Genomic DNA, 7,127 nt, shown 5'->3' with positions numbered 1-7,127 from the left:
TGTCGCTCTCTCTTCACTGAACAGCTGCCATGGCAGGGCACACCAGACAAATATCATACATTTTTCTACTTAATTTTACATTCTCTTCTATTTTCTTATTCAAGTCTCTTTTCTCTCCCCACTCTGCAGCATCCAACTTTTCCTTCCTCTTTGTTTCCCTTTCAGAATAACCTCTCTGTTACATGAAACAACTTACATTCCTTTTTCTTTTCCACTTTGCCCACACACTTCTGAATCCTGTTTGTTTCTTTTTCTGCCTTTCTCTTTCAATCCACAAATCCGACACATATCACATTCATTACTTCGACACTCAACTGTCCAATTCACAACCCCGAGTTTTGGTGGCACACTCATCTTATTCTAAATCGGTTTTTGGGGGTCCTAAATTGTAACGTTTCTACCGAAACGTTACAATTTGAAACCGCGTCCGATTTCAAGTCAGTCTACAACGGGACAAGTAGGTACCTTGTTACCCTACTTCCAGGATTTTCTCTGATCCTGGTCTGTCAGGTACCTTGTTACCCTGACGTCAGGTCCTCCGTTACCCTGACTTTTAATTATGCAATTTTAACTACACAACGTCTTATTAACTATTGACAACAAAACAACTGTACCACAAGTCTCCCAAATTTCGCAATTTCCAATCTGCAGAATTTGTGATATTATCAAACAGGCTTCTGCTCACCTTTTTTATTTCGGTGCACCGGGGAGATTTGCAGTTCCACTGAATTCCTGTCCGCTCCTCTGTCTTTTTATCTAATGTCCTTTCAGGATCACGTCGGGCTCACCATTTGAAGGAACCTGTGTTTTAAAATCTCCTAACTCCCGTGGTTCCAAGCGTGTTCGTTTTCGTGAAAGAACTTTGTTCACAACAATGTATCAAAACCAACCAATTTATTCCTGACAGAGGAGTCTATACATTTGCAGAGCTCTGGGTTCGTAACTATCCCTATCTTATCCTTAGCAGATAAAGTAGTCGAACAAAAACTATCTGACTCTACCCCAGACTTTATACAATGTTTCAAACAGGCCAGTATGGAATCGCTGTCGTCTGATTGGTCCGTAATCTGACGTCATCGTTGTTCTGCGGACCATCTGATCTGGCTCCAGACTTCTGCTCCAGGTGTCGCCTGCAGATGTCGGCTCACATTCCTGCATTCAATGTTTATAGTGGCTCCCCGCAGTTCCTTTCTTCCTTGAGATGTGTCTCCAAATACCCCCCAATGGGGCCAAATACCCCTATACTCCAATACACATTCTCTTCCAAACTAGTTAGAATTACACATTAGAATATAAAGTATTCTATATTCCCTTCACTATGGAGCAAATTTTTCAGTTTTCCACACCAGATCTTGAGGCAGCTCGCTCCCTTGTCACCTTACAACAAGGCAAGCGCAGGGTGTCAGATTACGCGATTGAGTTTCGCATTCTAGCAGCTGAGAGTCAGTGGAATAATAGGGCACTACTCGATGCATTTTTTCAAGGACTATCCCCCGCCGTCAAGCATAATTTGGTCCCGCTAGACCTGCCGACCGACTTGGACACTCATCACTCTCGCCGTAAAAATCGACAAGAGGCTTTTGGATTGCGAGCTGGACGGAGTTCGGCGGAAGGCTGCGTCACCCCGCACTTGGAGGATGAGCCTCGGTGACCAGCCAAACAAAGGCAGATCCCCTGTTTCCTCTCTCAACCCACTGGCTAGCGTCACCACAGATGAACCCATGCAACTGGGCAGGTTTCCTCTCTCCCCTGAGGAACATCAACACCGGGAAGGGCGGTGCTTCTACTGCGGGCAGTTGGGTCATTCCGTGCGCAACTTTCACGTCAAGGTTGCTGGTGTAACCTTGTAATTTCACGTTATCCTACCGACCTGGTTCTAAAAATGATAAACCAGATGCTTTATCGCGCATTTTCTGTGCAGAGAATTCTTTATCCGACCCTAAAACAATTTTGCCCAAGTCATGTTTCGCTTCTGCTTTTGTTTGGGACATTGAAACTGCGGTAAAGGAGGCTCTGAAGAACACTCTTAGCCCTGAAAATTGCCCTGAAAACAGGCTTTATGTAGTTCCGACCTTAAGGGGAAGAGTCATCCACTGGGCCCACACTAACCGGACTGAATGTCAGCCAGGCATTGCCAAGACTCAATCTGTGGGCGAACAGCGCTTTTGGTGGCCCAATGTTAGAAGGGATGTCACCAATTATGTCAATGCTTGCCAGGTATGTGCTGCCAACAAGTCCTTTCGTAAACGTCCTTCTGGGGAGTTGCGACCCCTGCCAATACCACAGCGTCCTTGGTCAGACATCTCCGTAGACTTTGTAACGGGATTACCGGCCTCGAAAGGAAATAACACCATTCTCACAGTCATGGACAGGTTCTCTAAAATGGCACACTTCATTGCACTCCCAAAACTCCCCTCCGCTAAAGACACTGCCAAGTTAATGATACACCAGGTTTTCAAGTTCCATGGTTTCCCCAAGAAGGTGGTATCCGATAGGGGTCCCCAATTCTTTTCGCAATTTTGGAAGGAGTTTTGCAATCTCATAGGTGCTACCATCAGTCTGTCATCTGGGTTTCACCCTGAAACCAACGGCCAAACCAAGAGGCTGAACCACGACCTGGAGACTGGGCTCCGATGTCTCGCTTCAAAGGAGCCACGATCCTGGTCTCAGAAACTGGTTTGGGTGGAATTCTCTCACAATTCCCTCCCCTCTGCATCCACTGGTTTCCTTTTCACGTTGTGCATGGTTACCAACCATCTCTATTTCCTGCCATAGCCCCAGAGTCCACAGTTCCAGCGGCATTGACCTTGGTGAGACACTGCAGGAGGACCTGGGAGTGAGCCCGCCAGATGCTGCTGCGCCAGGGACGGTCCTACAAAACCACTGCTGACCGTCGGAGGACACCGGCCCCAAGCTACAAGGTGTATCAGCGAGTTTGAGTTTGGCTCTCCACCAAGCATATTCCACTCCCTCGCTTCCACGTTCGTTGGGCCATTCCCCATCAGAAAGATCATCAACCCTGTCACCGTGAAGCTTAGGCTCCCAAGGTCGATGCGGGTCCACCCTGCTTTTCACGTCAGCCTGCTCAAGCCAGCCCGGGTGTCCCCTCTGGTCCCGCCTTCCAGCGTGGAACAAGGCAAGGTGAGGAAATGGTGTCATTATCTTAAATCCAATAATTAATATTTTAATCTTAAAATGGAAAAATAACACTCAAAGGTGGTCCAGCCCCCTTCTTGGTCACGAAGGTGGTAGGAAGGGAGGAGGGGTATCCCACCCCCTTTTTTTGTCTTGCTGTCTGTGGTCTGGGGTCAGCTTTTGTCTCACCCAACCAACTTGTCAACGATGGGCCAGGCAGGACGCCCACCTCACCATGAGGTGACGAAAACACATCGGACCATCCCCGGTGCAGAGCATCCTACAATCGCCTCGAGCTACCCTGTTTGGGGGCCTGAGTTCACTCCGAGGGGACGGAAGCAGACACAACGCGTCCACTCCGAACGTCTTGCGAGCAGAGACACCCGAGAGACGTCCTGCCTCAAATGTGTTCAAAGACATGTAAGTCCAACGTTGCGGTCTACTAAAAGTACAGATTAGTGCATATTTGCGTTTAAATTAACGAGAACAGCTATATGCATTCACTACACGCTCATTCTGCTAATCTCACATCAAAAGTCAGTTTCCTTTGCCAATGTTCGTCTGTTTTGTGTTTTTCTGTGTTCTTCCCCCATGTTAGATCATACAATTTTCCATAAAATTCACTACCTGCATTGTTGCGAGTGTTTGGGTTCGGGGGAAAAATAACCTCTGGAACATCACTCGCGTCCGTCAGCTTGCGATCCAAAAGCCTCTTGTCGATTTTTACGGCGAGAGCGATGAGAGTGTCCAAGTCGGTCGGCAGGTCTAGCGGGACCAAATCATGATTGATGGCGGGGGATAGCCCTTGAAAAAAATGCATCGAGTAGTGCCCTATTATTCCACTGACTCTCAGCTGCTAGAATGCGAAACTCAATCGCGTAATCTGACACCGCAGTCACTCCAAATTTCTTAAAAAAGTGGAAAGTTACATGGACAAGGTTAATGTGGGCAATATTCGATGTTCTTGGAAACTGTATGAATGAATGGACCTTTATTTGATAGTGTTGGATAAAGTTGAATTGCACCAGCAACCTGCCTGCTTATTCCGCCATCTTGCCTTCACCCATCCTTTGCTGCATCCTGGCCTTGAAGTAGCACTCTGGCTGGCGCGCCAGCTTGTGTAGGATAGAAATGTGGACTGCCCTATTACAGTCATTATTCACACTGCTGCTGGATCCCCTGCAGTTTGCCTACTGAGCGAACAGGTCTGCGGATGATGCGACTGGGACTGCACTTCATCCTAGAACACCTCGACAGTGCAGGGACCTACGCAAGGATCCTGTTCGTGGACTTCAGCTCAGCGTTCAACACCATCATCCCTGAACTCCTTTCATCCAAGCTTCTCCAGCTCAGCGTCTCACCTGCCATCTGCCAGTGGATTTACAGCTTTCTGACGGGCAGGACACAGCAGGTGAGGCTGGGAGAGGTTACCTCATCCACACGCAGCATCAGCACTGGGGCGCCCCAAGGTTGTGTCTTCTCTCCACTGCTCTTCTCTCTCTACACGAACGACTGCACCTCAGCGCAACCGGCTGTCAAACTCCTGAAGTTTGCAGATGACACCACTGTCATCAGCCTCATCAAGGACGGTGACGAGTCTGCATATCGACAGGAAGTGGAGCGGCTGGAGCTGTGGTGCGGCCGACCCAACCTGGAGCTGAACACGCTGAAGACTGTAGAGATGATCGTGGACTTCAGGAGGCATCCTTCGCCACAGCTGCCCCTCACGTTGTCCAGCTCCCTTGTGTCAACCGTTGAGACCTTCAAATTCCTGGGAATTACAATCTCTCCGGACCTGAAGTGGGCGACCAATATCAACTTCGTCCTCAAAAAGGCCCAGCAGAGGATGTACTTCCTGCGGCTTCTGAGAAAGCACGCCTGCCACAGGAACTGCTGAGGCAGTTCTACACAGCGGTCATCGAATCAGTCCTGTGTTCTTCCATCACAGTCTGGTTTGGTGCTGCTACAAAAAAGGACAACCTCCAACTGGAACGGACAATCGAAACTGCTGAAAGGATTGTCGGTACCCCCCTACCCACCCTTGAGGACTTGCACGCTGCCAGAACTAAGACAAGAGCGTGAAAAATCCTCTCGGACCCTCCACATCCCGGTCACCAGCTCTTCCAGCTCCTTCCCTCAGGTAGGCGCTACCGATCAATGCAAACTAGAACTAGCAGACATTCCAACAGCTTCTTCCCTCTTGCAATCAACTTCTTAAACACCTAACCTACAATTCCATTACAACATGCTGGCAGTTTTTTTACTTGAGTTTGTTGTCACATTTCTGTGGGGCCAATTATATATTACTCGTGCACTCACTGTAGTAGTCTCGCCAAGCTGCACTATTTGCTTATCTGTTGTTGACCAATACTGGCCACTCATACCAGAGTAGCATCTGCTCCATTTGCACACTGATTGAGGAGTATCTGCAACATTTGCACAATCAACATTGTCCCAGATTATCGCACTACTCACTTGAAGTCTCGGCGCCCCTTGCACAATGGTCATTGCACCGGACTATTGCAATATTAGTCTTTCGAACTGCTCTAAGTGCTAGAGGACTCTGCATCTTTTTGCACATCCATCCATCCATTTTCTGAGCCGCTTCTCCTCACTAGGGTCGTGGGCGTGCTGGAGCCTATCCCAGCTGTCATCGGGCAGGAAGCGGGGTACACACTGAACTGATTGCCAGCCAATCGCAGGGCACATACAAACAAACAACCATTCGCACTCACATTCACACCTACAGGCAATTTAGAGTCTCCAATTAATGTATGTTTTTGGGATGTTGGAGGAAACCGGAGTGCCCGGAGAAAACCCACGCAGGCACGGGGAGAACATGCAAACTCCACACAGGCGGGACCGGGGATTAAACCCAGGTCCTCAGAACTGTGAGGCTGACGCTCAAAATGGAGTCCCAAAATGATATATAATAATAAAATAATAAAACTGTATTCTTAATCTCTTCCTCATGTAACAGAACAATATTACTGTTATTATCCATATTTGTGCTTCAGATGTGTTTACTGCCTGATGTATTGCAATTTGTAAATCATTGTGAGCATTTGCATATACGTTTAATTTGCTTGCAGGTGAAGGCCCAAGCACAGTGGGCATGATCCTGTCTCCAAAGCCAGAATACGCCCTGTCTGTCAGCACTCCTAAACTGCAAGGAACTTCAAAGGCAACCCCTTTAGACGCTGCTGACTGGCCATCTCTTTCTGACAATGGAAGAGTGGAGTTAGTCACCAGAGGGCCACAGCAGGTATCATCAGACTTTCAGTTTGCCAAAAGAGAAGATGGGAGAAGTTGCCATCACCACCATTTTTACAGACATTTCGTGAATGAAGAAACGGTCAAGAGTAGCTGGTTAGTCTAGTCAAAGAAAAACAACAGCCTATATACTGCTTCTGTTGCAAGCTCTTCTCCCAAAAAACGTTCAAACTAACCACCAAATGGAACCAGAGACCAAACCATTATTTTTGGGGGAAATCCAAGCTGCTTATCTCCTATTTCCGCCATGGTTTTAACTTGTTCAAAACTGTGTGGCCAAATTTCAGCCCTCTAAACTCTTACTGTAACAGTTTATTATTTGTTGGAAAACAAAGTCCAAAAAATGTCCAAATGAAAATGGACAAGGAATGCATAAGGGCTGGACTACAGTTCATTCATATAAACCCCCTAAATTTATTTGAAACAGTGGTGTCTGTATGGAGATGTAGTGTGTGATGTTTCTACCCCTAGATGTCAGTCAAGCCTAAGGCATGGAGTTCTTTATAGAAAACAGATTCAAATGTATACAAATGTCCAATTTATATTATTACAAATGATAATACGAAATACTCCCTCCTCTGGCTGATAGGTATACTGCTCGCTCTCTGTTGGGGTAGGGGCAAATTTATAGATGTGACCCTATCGAACTCTGGAAACATGTAAAAATGACCAAAACTGGCCAGAACACAGAGAAGAAGAAAAAAAAATTAGACGCATGA

This window comes from Phyllopteryx taeniolatus, unplaced genomic scaffold (assembly GCF_024500385.1).
Source record: "Phyllopteryx taeniolatus isolate TA_2022b unplaced genomic scaffold, UOR_Ptae_1.2 contig_69, whole genome shotgun sequence".
NCBI lineage: Eukaryota > Metazoa > Chordata > Actinopteri > Syngnathiformes > Syngnathidae > Phyllopteryx > Phyllopteryx taeniolatus.
This window is presented reverse-complemented; position numbering follows the sequence as displayed.